Source organism: Molossus molossus, unplaced genomic scaffold (genome assembly GCF_014108415.1).
Source record: "Molossus molossus isolate mMolMol1 unplaced genomic scaffold, mMolMol1.p scaffold_m16_p_12, whole genome shotgun sequence".
Classification (NCBI taxonomy): Eukaryota; Metazoa; Chordata; class Mammalia; order Chiroptera; family Molossidae; genus Molossus; species Molossus molossus.
In genome coordinates, this window is record NW_023425347.1 from 9,897,428 (window position 1) to 9,909,793 (window position 12,366).

Genomic DNA, 12,366 nt, shown 5'->3' on the forward strand with positions numbered 1-12,366 from the left:
TATTAAATTTTTTTTTGTAATCCTCACTTGAGGATATTTTCCCATTAATTTTTAGATAAGAGTGGGATGGAGGGAGGGGGAGAGAGAAACATAGATGTGAGAGAGACACATCAACTGGTTGCCTCCCGCACAACCCCGACCAGGGCCAGGGATGGAACCCGCAACTAAGGTACGTGCCCTTGACGGAAATCGAACCCGAGACTCTTTGGTCCGCGGGCCAATGCTCCAACCACTGAGCCAAACCAGCTAGGGCCAGACCCATAAAATTTAATATGTGTTTGGGCGCTATAACAGCCCTTGATTTTTTATATTTATTTTTTCTGTTTTAAACTGGCTTAGTACACATTTACCCCCTGGACGATTTTTCATATTCCTCTTTTCCTAGGCTGATATTTCAGTTGTTATAGATGGGTAGGTGAGCTGCTGATTCTCTTTCTTCATTGTCCTAGCATTAAGTCTGTATTTTTTTTAACATTTCATTTTTAAATTAGTATAACCTTTAAAAGGCTGACTTAAAGCTGTTCTTTTCCATCCTGTTTTTAAAAAAATAAGAAATCTTCATTAGAGTCCCCTGGATATATATCTAGCCATCTCCATTTTTTTTGCTAATGACATAGTACCTTAATATGGCATATTTTATTTTTTACCAGTTATCTTCAAAAAATATGTATTGAGCACCTACTATATGCAAAAGTACTTGAGCCCATTAAAACCAACTCTGAAGTCTTAAGTAATATTTCCTGGAAATGTTCCTAACCTTTTAAAAGACACCTCTTATCACTAATCACATTTTCACATCATGTACCTTTTTCCCTTTAGCTTTTCACATGTATCTTTACTGCTGTAGAAGGCAACTGTGTATGATGGAGAGCACTTGTGCATCTGGTAGACATGGGTGTGATCTGAGCATGTGCCCCCTCACCACTTAGTAACCTCAGGCAAGGCAGTTCTTTGAACCTTGGATTTTCATTCTGTAAAATGGAGATTTCTTGAGGTGCAGGATTACACCCCACAAATGAGATGAGCCCATGGACTTCAATTGCCACCTCTTTTTTTTTTTTTTTGCCTTTGTGTCTCTGACTTCTGATTACCTCCATTGAGAAACTAGTATGATGGTCATTGGGGTTTCCCCTCTTGCATTTAGTGAAGAATAAGAAAAAATGGGAAAATGTCAATGAATGGGATAGTTTGTTCTGAGGGAAATTAATCAGAATGTGGAAGTTTTTACTGTGAAAAATTATAAATACAAGTAATACAGGAACCAACCATTAGACTGTTTTCCACATTTTGAGGCTGTTTAACTGAGATTGTGAATGTGTTTCCGTGAGTGCCCTTTTATAAAGAGGAAAGCAGTATAATCTTGTGGATGGTGACCAGCATTCATTGTTGGGTCCCAGATTCTGAGTTTTCACTGTCTCCTTTGATTTACTTGCTAAATTTGTTATTTAAGAAAAGCAGTTATGTTTAATATCTTTGAGTATTTCATGTTTCTCTATATTTCTAATAATGTTTATCTGATTTAGCATCTCCCTGCATTGTTTCCAGTGTTCTTTGTGTAAGTATCATGTTTTTTTCATTTCCCTATCTGTTTTAATTGTTTGGACTTTAATGACCCTCTGATGTGGAAGAAATGTTTCTGCTAATCTAGTCTCAGTTTTCTGGCTTACGTTTTTTTTCCTTTGAGTTACCTTGAATATCTTATTTCAAACAAGTGTGCTGCATCAGTGAAAGATACCAGACCTATTTACCCCAGAACACTAGTCTTCAGCCTTCGGTGTGCATCAGAATCACAGGAAAGGTGCTTATACTACATTCCCAGAATTCCCAGGTAGCTGGGCATGTGGCCCAAGAAGCATTTTTTACAAAGCTGCCCAATGATTCTGTTGTGCAAATAGTTTGAGAACCCCTGCTATAGATGGTACTTAGCCACACAACATTGTACTTCACATATCAAACATTACATTATTGTGCATCTCTTGATTCATAAGTTCTTGGTTACAGCTGGTCTTGTATACATTTTAGGAAATGATCATTATCTAAAGTTTATTTAAAGTTACATAGTTTCTTAATTGCTACCTTTCTTTATTTTCTTTATTGATATTAGAGAGAGATAGAAACATCGATGAGAGAGATAGAAACATCAATTGGCTGCCTCCTGCACGCCCCCACTGGGGATCAGGCTCACAACCTGGGCATGTGCCCTGACTCAGGAATCCAGCCAGTGACCTCTTGGTGCATGGGTCGATGCTCAGCCACTGAGCCACACTGGCTGAGCACTATCTTTCTTTTTTATCTCAAAATAAAACATGGGGGTTTTTTTGTTTTTTGTTTTTTGTGTGTGTTTTTTTTATCTTACTGCTCTTTGGTACTTGATATTTTTAGATTGATTTTCTCTGAAAAGTTAGTTATTGAACGGAATAATTTTAATTAAAGAAACCACAGTTTATGTGGGTTTTTTTTTTTTCCTGTTGATTTTCAGAATGCTTTCTAATTCTCTGTGCTCTCAGGTTTTTAACTAATTCATTTCACAGTTTTTTCATTTATCTGCCTTCAGTATATTTCTAGCATCCATGAGTTATTTGGTTGTTTTGAGGAATTATTTGTAAATTTCATGGACTAAAATAGCTTTTATGCAGCCTCCATTCTTAGGTGTTCTTGTTCTGTTTAAAGAATGAGTAGTTTGTGCCCTGGCTAGTTTGGCTCAGCGATTGGAGCGTAGTCCCCTGGACCAATGAGTTGCGGGTTCAATTCCAATCAAGGGCATGTATGTCAGTTGCAGATCATCCCCAGCCCTGGTCGGGGTCATGCAAGAGGCAACCAGTCAGTGTGTCCCTCTCACATTGATGTTTCTCTCTCTCCCACTCCCTCATACTTTATCTGAGGATAAATAGAAAAATAGCCTCTGGTGAGGATTTAAAAAAAAAAAAAAAAGTGAGTAGTTTGCAGTATTTTTCCCCAAGTGTTAATGCTGTGCTGGGAGCCCCTTGCCCGAACTCGGCATGGCTCTACCTCACGTTTGGTAGCTGAGATGCAAATGGTGGTGCCTGCAACCTGAAGCAGAGTGCCTGATAGATTCTTAGGAGATGATGTCAGATGTGAGAGACCCAATGTAGGGAAAAATCTTAACTATAATCTGGTAAGTTTTTATTTGAGTTTTTTGGGTTCTAGTTTTATAGGGAAAGTACATGAATAAAAGGTTTGAGGAAAGCTATTGTGGCCAAAGAGTTGACCATGGTCAATGTGCAGTAGCAAAACTGGAAGCTCAAGAAGCAGTGAGGCTGATTGAGTAGTTAAGATATAGAAAAGCTACTGTGAAAATCAGGCCAATTGTGAGAACTGTGCAGAGACAGGGCTCAGGCAGAGGTTAATTGGATGTAAGTCTGCTTTGCAGCGATAATGCATCTAATGCATCTTCCCCTCACTGTTGCTGAGTGAGAGGAAGTGGTGACCAAGTGTCAGATACTGTGCAGGGGTTCAGGCACAGGGCTGCTCTTCTCCTCAGTGGAGTCAGCTCTTTAAGCTCAGTGTGACGAACACCTAGAGGGTTCAGTAGGGGAATATTGAGTCCAGGTTGGAGCCATCAGGGAATCCCCATCTGTGGGTCATGCCCAGAAGCAAAGCTCAAGCTTTCTGACAAGATGGGCACTGCATGCACAAGTGCACAGCAGTCTAAAGCTGTGTTTTGAAACCTCAAGTACAACCCACAGTAAGAGATGCATTTTATCTGGTGGACCAGGGTACTAGTATGCAATGGTCTCTGGTTTCTCCTATTCTCTTTTAAATAAATATTGATTGTGGTGGTATCCCCCAAATTGATTTTGTATCCCAGAGCTTGAAAAGCACTATTGTATAGAATAGGAGGAAATAACACAGCACTCTCTCACCCCTAGACGGAGTTGATGATCATACTAGGTATAGGGTAGCTATACTGAAATGACTAGAAGGAAAAGACCTTCTAGTCTAGATTGAGCATGAACAACTTTTATAGCTGCTGGAATAAGGAAGGAGAACTCAAGCACCTTGGAGCACAATGCTTGGCTCTTTCCTGTTGTTGGGGACTCTTCATTCACTTTCAACAAGCCTTGGGGGGGCCTTTGCTTTGGAAGCCCACTCTGTTCCTAACTGTGGTGGTGGCAGCAGTGTCCAGGCATTTTTCAGTGGGGTTTGGGTGGAGCCCTTGCCCAACATTAGGAAGTTCCTCTTGGAAGGATTTGACTGATGAAACAAAGCTCTTCCTGAATGTGGGGCTTTACTGTAACATTTCCATCCTTATTTCCCATTGACCAGTTGCTGGCTGGTTTTTGTATTTAGAAGGTTTTATATTTAGGGCCAGGTCTAAAACGTAGCTGTGAATAAATTCTTTCTTGAATCAGGCAAAAAAGAATTACTTTGATACTGAACAATGGAAGGAAAACTTATAGTCAGTTCTACTATAATGCAGCATATGCATTCCTAGAAATGATCACACTATGCAAAATCGTGCACTAAAAGCCATAGGGCTATTGAGGGAAATGGAGTAGGGGCCCAGCATTAAAAATCGTTGTCATTGGCACACTTAAAAATAGGATAGGACCCTAATAAACATGGTAGCACAATGTGATATGTTAAATGGCTACGAAAAACAAATGTAACTACAGTAAGTGGTACTTTATCTTGAAGAAGTCCTGCAGTTCGCTGTAGGAAGTGGGTGTTGGAATGGCTCAGATCTTGGGTTATTGTGAAGTGTGCTGGAAGTGGGATCTGAAGTCACATGGAAAGCTGTGCACTTGATGAAAACGGGGTAGCCGTTGGAGGTGTGGGTTTTGCGTTTTCCTGCCTAGCTAGATTCACCTGAGGGGAGTTGTCACCAGCTTTCTCCAGACAAGGCATAACACAGATGAAATTTGCAGTGTGCTCAAGTTTTTCCTAATATATCAATCCTGTTGAAGCAAAACATTGTAGCAGCACTGACAATGTACTATTATCTCTTGAAAATAGCTAAGAAGGAGTATGTATAACCTTAAACCCAGAGATCCGTATGGATAGGAAACTGTAATTGAAGGAGTTGGAGCAAAGAGACTTTTATAATTATAAAGGGTTTATTTAACATGTGGAAAAATGGGATGCTGATGTCTAAAGCCTGCCTTTACTTCCACATTTATTTGGAAAGTTTTAATGAATTTAGTTTGCAGATTACGTAATCTGAATAAAGGAGGATTGATAATTCTGTGGAAACTACAGTGCATGCTGTCTAATTTTAAGATGAAAAAAGTAATGGCCATAATTATCCAAGATGGTTAAAACCCAGTTTTTGAATTTTTTTTGAGGTTGAGACCCATGCTACTTGCTTACTTATTAAATTTACCAACTTTTGATTAAACAACTCTAAACTGAAATGTACTCGGGGAAATACCAGTAAATCTTTACCTACCAGTAAATCTTTACCTATTTAAAAATAACATCCCATGCCCTGGCCGGTTTGGCTCAGTGGCTGGAGTGTCGGCCTGCGGACCAGAGAGTCCTAGGTTCAGTTCCCGCTAGGGGCACATACCAAAAAATAAAAATAACATCCCAGAAAGTTTTGTCTGGGTTTTGAACTCTAGAGTCTATTTTCAGGTGATTTTTACACTAATTATGTCAGTAGTACATTGTAGAAATTTACCAAGAATATAAGAATCCATCCATATCTCTATTACCAAGAAAAACCCCTTAAAACAACATTTGTATGTATTTATGTTCTAATAAACTTACATGTGAACACTCTTGCTTACACTACATATGCTTTTTGTTATCTTTCATTATAATTTGTATATCTTTCATTCATGTATAATTTGAAGGGGAACAAAGTAAAAGAACACAAGTTTGGGAATAAGATCTGAACCTTTCAGATGTGCTGTGTGGATTTACACTAAATTGTTTATGTTAAGAGCTTGGCATACCTGATGTGTAATGTGAATGGTAGCTGCCAAGATACACTTATTGACCTGTATTTTAAAAGTCTTCATAAACATTATTATAATGACATGATGTGTGGTAGATGTACACCATAAGTTGTTTAACCATTTCCTTATTAAATTTAGGGCTCTTTATAATTTTTCCATTTTAAAAGTTACTTGAATACATTTTGTATATGAAAACATGTCCTCATATGGTTCTTTTTGTTAGAATTCTGAAAATGGAATTAAGAGCAGAGGTTGATGAACACATCTTACAAAATTAACCTCTAGAAATATATACCACTTTATAATTGCCGTATTTAAAATTTTTTCCTAGTCTAAAGGTAGAAAACATTGGTTTATTTTTACTTGTGAAATCAATTTTTCCTGTTTTGGTGTTTTTATTTCATCATATGAAGTTTTCTGTGCATATCCTTTTTGTGTTTGTGTCTGTTTTATTTTGGTATGTGGTATTAAGTAAAGATTTAGCTATACTTTTTTTTTTTTTTTATCCTCACCCGAGGACATTTTTTGTTCAGATAGAGAGGGAGGGAGAGAGAGGAAGAGAGAGAGAGAGAGAGAGAGAAACATCGACGTGAAGGGACACATCGAGTGGCTGCCACCCGCATGACCAACCAGGGCCAAGGACAAACTGCAACCGAGGTACGTGCCCTTAGCAGGAACCGAACCCGGGTCTCTCGGGACCGCAGGCCGATGCTCTAACCGCTGAGCCAAACCGGCCAGGGCTACTTTTTTTTTTTTGGTAAGAAAATCAACTATCAAGTTTCCATTACCACTTATTGAATAAATGGTCCATGACTTGTGCTAATTTGTAATGCATATATTGTCATCATAGGAGCTATGTTTTTAGGCTAGACCCATGCCCTTAATCTCGCTATATAATATAAACTAGTCAGGTATATTTCACCCATTATTCTTTCAAAAAATGTCTTAGCTTGTTTTCCAACCAAATATTGACCACTGAGATTGTGATTGGACATGTATTAGAATTAAAATTGAGAAAGGTAGCTTTACAATATTTGGTGGTAATAGAGTAGGATTGTGATGCCATGAGTAAACAGTAAAAATGGTATGTGAATTTGTTTTAAGTCATCTATGTCAAGTTCTGACATCGGAGTACAAATGAATTTGATAAATTTTCTTCTTTTCTCAATACTGACACTGACTTTTATAGTCAGCTGTTCCTTACCTTGCCCAGTCTCAAAGTGGTTTTCAGAGGTAATTCTTTCATAACTACTTTTATCTGTACTTGGTAATTTTTTTCTTTTTGTTTCTGCTGTGTCAGAGAGCAGTCTTACGAATTCATTTTTTTTTATAAAAAGTTGTTCATTTCTTGAAGATATTCTAATGTATTTGCATAGGGCATACAAAGTAAATTTTATTCATTTTTGTTAGGTTGATATGAAAGTAGGGGAGCAGTTTGTGTGTGTGTAGGCCAGTCAGTTACTACTTTCAACTTTTAATTACTTAAACTTTATATGCATTCTGTGCACATTCATTTTTATCTGTAAATTTATCAATTCTGGTGTTCTTTATTCCTTTGTATATATCCAAGCTTCTGTATCATTTTGCCTGAAGAACTTCGTTTAACATTTCTTACAGTACAGATCTACTGGCTACAAATTCTCTCAGCTTTTGTCTGGAAAAGTTTTTCCTTCTTTTTTATTTTTATTTATTTATTTTAATTTTTTTTTTCCTCCATTGATTTGAGAGAGGGAGGGAGGGAGGGAGGGAGGGAGAGAAATATCGATGAGAGAGAACATCGATTGGCTGCCTCCTGCATGCCCCCTACTGGAGATTCGACCCCCAACCTGGGCATGTGTCCTGACCAGGAATCAAACCTCTTGGTACATAGGTCGACACTCAAACACTGAGCCACACGGGCCGGACTTAAAGGATATTAAAACTACATATATATACTATATGTCCAAGTTGACTTTTCTCTTCATGCACTTTACACATACTCTTTTTCTTCTCTTTTGCATACTTTTGAAGATAAATACACAGTTCTAATGATGTTGTATCTATTATGTCTTTTTTTCTCTCCCTGCTTGGAAGATTTTCTAATTTTATTAGCTTTCAGCTGATTGATTATGATGTGCCATAGTTTGGTTTTCTTTGTGTTTATCCTGATCGGTATTTGTTAAGCTTCTTGGATATACAGGCTTCTGGTTTTCAACTAATTACAGAAACTTTCCACCATTATTTTCTACAGATGTTTTTTACACACAAACACATATCTCTTCTCAGATTCAAATTACATGTGATAGACTGTGTTATCCCATAGAGCACTTGGGCTGTACTCATTGTATTTTCTGTTTTCACTCTTTGCTTCATTTTGGATAGAGTCTGTAGATATGTCTTCAAGTCCTGAACTTTTCTCCTGTATTATCCAGCCTGTTAAACATACACAATGAAATTTTTATATCTAATCTTTCATTTCCTCGTGTTCATGTTGTCCTTTAAATCCTTGAGCACACTGAGGTTGTTTATAACAGTGTAGAAATGTCCTTTTTATAATTCTTTCATCTCTCATTTTTAGATCTCTTTCTATAGATTGATTTAATATTGGTTATGGGTCCTATTTTCCTACTTCTTTGTATGTCTAGCAAGTTTTGATTGCTAAACATTGTGACTCTTACATGTTGGAGTGCTGGATTTTACTGTATATTTTTTGAAGTGTTAGATTTGTTTTGGCATTGTTGCTTGCATATTGGTTTGATCCTTTCTTTTTTTTTTTTCCATCCTTACCCGAGGACATTTTTTGCATTTATCTTCAGATAGAGTGGGAGGGAGAGAGAGAAAGAAACATCGATGTGAGAGAGAGACATTGACTGGCTGCCACCCACACAACCCTAACCGGGGCTGGGGACAAATTACAACGGAGACATGTGCCCTTAGTAACGGAACCCGCGCCTCTCTAGTCCATGGGCCGACATCTAACTGCTGAGCCAAACTGGCCAGGGCTTGGTTTGACCCTTTCAAGGCTTATTTTTAAGTTATGTTAGTGCAGTTCTGGAGTAGTCTTTATAATCTAGCTAGTAGCTGATCTGGGTTTTCTACCCAGTGCCCTGGTATTCAGTGAAGTCTTTCCACTCTGGCTGGTAAGGGTTTCCAGGCTTTGTGAACTCTGGCAGTTATTCAACAGGTAATTGTTCTCTGCCGAGCCTTGTTGATTTCACCCTGTGCATACTTAGATTGTTGTTCAACTCAAGTGGATTCCTAGGCAGTTCTGGAACTTTCTGTGTAGCTCCCTTTTTAGTACCCTGTCCCATAAATTATAGCCTTCTGGGCCTCCTCATGTCCAACCTGTCTTCTCAGCTCAGCATTTTTGTATGCTATATCTGAGTTCCCCTCCCTGCACTACAGTGTGGAAATGGCCTCCAGGCAGAAAGCCAGTGGATTTCTGGGCTCACCCTGGTTGTTCCCCTTCACTGTGGGAGCATGGTCCTACACTGCCTGTTGTCCATCATTGTCTGAAATGGTGGTTCCATGGCCATTGTTCAGTTTTCTAGTTCTCACTGGTAAGTGAGAAGATCCAGATACTGTGTCCCTCTTGTGGTTGGAAGCATAAGGCACATTTTATTTTTAGAGAAAAGATGCTTTTAAAGCAGTGAATTTTAACTGGTTAACAATACATTTGAGGGTATCAGTTTTGCTCTCAAGCATGTTGGAAGAAACCCATTTATTAGGAGAGACAGTAAACTGTGTTTTTTTCCTTGTTTAAGTTTATGCCAGTAAATCCTAGGAAAGCATTTTATAGTTTCTGAATTCATATCCTTAAGGAACTGTCAGTTCACTGAGAGAACTTTTGCTTCTTTGTTTTCTGGTGCTTTTGGTCTGGTGAGTCACACTGAATTCTCACACAGTTTAAATTGTAGAGGATATTTTCCCCTGAATTTTCAGTCTTTACCTTTGAGTTTAGTCATTAATAGTTGATTTTGCTCTATAATGCAGCACTTACTGTCCCCAGATTGTCACGAGTTATCAGCTGTGTGACGTTCAGCAGACCTCTTACTTTCTCATCTCTAATTGGAGGGAACTGGACTAAAGGGACTTTATGGTCCCTTCCATTCATTTATTCAGTAAATACTATGTCTTCTAAGCACTAGAGACCCATTGGTGAATGAGACAGACAGGGATCCTGCTCTCATTCAGCTGTTTGGAGTATGACAATATATACTATAAATAAAAACCAAGTGAGAAAGATATAACTTTGGTAAGGAGTGCTACAAAAAACAAACAAGGAGTAATGTGAAATGGTGGTAGGGAGGGGCCCACATTGGATATGTAGGTTCAAGAGGGCTTCTCTGAGGAGGTGACATTTGATCTGCCATACAGATGAGCAGAAGAAACCAGCCATTTCACATGCCAGGCAGGGATCAGGACCTAGCTCAGTGTTGGCAGTTTGATTTTGAGATTCAGTCCTGCTGTGAACACTTCTCTACCTAAGGAGGCCACAGTTAGATGTTACATAGACCCATAAGTGGATAACAGAGGATCTCAGGAGTCATAATGGGATGCATGTGATAAGATCACAGGGTCTGAAATCAGCAGGGACCTTAATGGCATCAGTGAGCCAATATAGATTTTTTTTTTGTTGTTGTTGTTGTTGTTGTTGTTATTGACAGCATTACAGATCTCTTCCATCCCCCCCCCCCGCTTATCTCCCCCCCCCCCCCCCCGCCCAGCACCCACCCCAACCCAGGCCTTTACCATACTATTGTCTGTGTCCATGGACTATGCATATATGCATAAATCTCTTTCCTTCCCCCACACACACCTCCCCTCTGAGATCTGTCAGTCTATTCCATGCATCCATGCCCCTGGACCTATTTTGTCAATTTATTTTTTTCATTAGGTTCCACATATAAGTGAAATCATGTGATATTTGTCTTCCTCTGACTGGCTTATTTCACTTAGCATAATAATCTCCACTTCCACCCATACTGTCACAAAAGGTGAGAGATCCTTCTTTTTACAGCTGCACAGTATTCCATTGTGTAAATGTACTACAGCTTTTTGTCCACTCATCTACTGATGGGCGCTTGGACTATTTCCAGATCTTAGCTACTGTAAATAATGCTGCTGTGAACACAAGGATGCATGTATTCTTTCTGCTTGGTGTTTTGGGGTTCTTAGGATATATTCCCAGAAGTGGAATCACTGGGTCAAATGGCAATTCCATTTTTAATTTTTTGGAGAAAGTCCATATGGGTTTCCACAGTAAGTGCACCAGTCTGCATTCTCACCAGCAGTGTACTAGGGTTCCCTTTCCTCCACACCCTCTCCAGCATTTGTTTGCTGATTTATTGATGGTAGCCAATCTGGCAGGTGTGAGGTTATACTTTATTGTACTTTTAATTTGCATCTCTCTGGTTAGTGATGTGGAGCATTTTTTTATGTCTGTTGGCCACCTGTATGTCCTCTTTGGATAAGTGTCTATTCAGGTCCTTTTCCTATTTTTAAATTGGATTGTTTGTCTTCCTTTTGTTGAGATGCATGAGTTCTTTGTATTTTTTGCAAATTAACTCATCAGATATATCATTGGCAAATATGTTCTCCCATACAGTGAGTTCCCTTTTCATTTTGTTGGTGGTTTCTTTTTCTGTGCGGCATCTTAAGATTGCTGAGGCTGTTTTGGGTCCTCTTTGGTTCCATATAAATTTTGGGAATATTTGTCCTAGATTTGTGAAATATGCCATCAGTATTTTCATAGGGATTGCATAGAATATGTATATTGCTTTGAGTAGTATGTGCATTTTAATTATGTTAATTATTCCGATCCATGAACACAGTATTGCTTCACTTGTTTGTATCTTCTATTTTTTTTTTTCAATGTCCTGTTATTTTCTGAGTACAGGTCTTTTACCTACTAGGTTAAGTTTATTTGTAGGTATCTTTTTGTTGTTGTTGCAATGGTAAATGGGATTTTCTTTTAGTTTCTGAGAGTTCATTATTCGTATATAAAAATGCCATTGATTTCTGGATAAATTTGTATCCAGCTACTTTGCCAAATTCATTTATTAAATACGGTTTTTTTGTTGTTGGGCTCTTGAGGGTTTTCTATGTACAGTATGTCATCTGCAAATAATGACAGTTTTACTTCTTTCTTTCCTATTGGGGTGCCTTTTACCTTTTTCTTCTCTGATCACGGTGGCTAGTACTTATAGTACTATGATGAATAAGAGTGTGGGTAAAGCCAACATCCATGTCTTGTTCCTGATCTGAAGGGAAATAAATATTTTTGGTTTTGTCCATTGAGGATGATGTTGGCTGTCAGTTTGTCATATATCACCTTTATTATGTTGAGATATGATTCCTCTATTCCCACTTTGCTGAGAGTCTTTATCATAAATGGGGGCTGGATTTTGTCCAGTGTTTTTTCTGCGTCTGTTGATATGATCATGTGCTTTCTATCGTTCATTTT

General features: G+C 38.4%; 1 protein-coding gene across 9 annotated transcripts in view; it reads left to right on the top strand.

The window, feature by feature from the left end:
• Nucleotides 1-12,366, top strand: part of CDYL (chromodomain Y like) — a 243,172-nt gene that overhangs the window by 155,175 nt on the left and 75,631 nt on the right. The window contains exon 1 of one of the 9 annotated variants that reach the window (XM_036257543.1): nt 1,528-1,555. The exons of 7 other annotated variants lie outside the window; for them this stretch is intronic. The gene's annotated coding sequence lies outside the window, so the exon portion shown is untranslated. Of the gene's footprint in view, nt 1-1,527; nt 1,556-10,876; nt 10,898-12,366 lie in introns of those variants that run through there. One more of the 9 variants, XM_036257546.1, reaches the window with a different exon arrangement.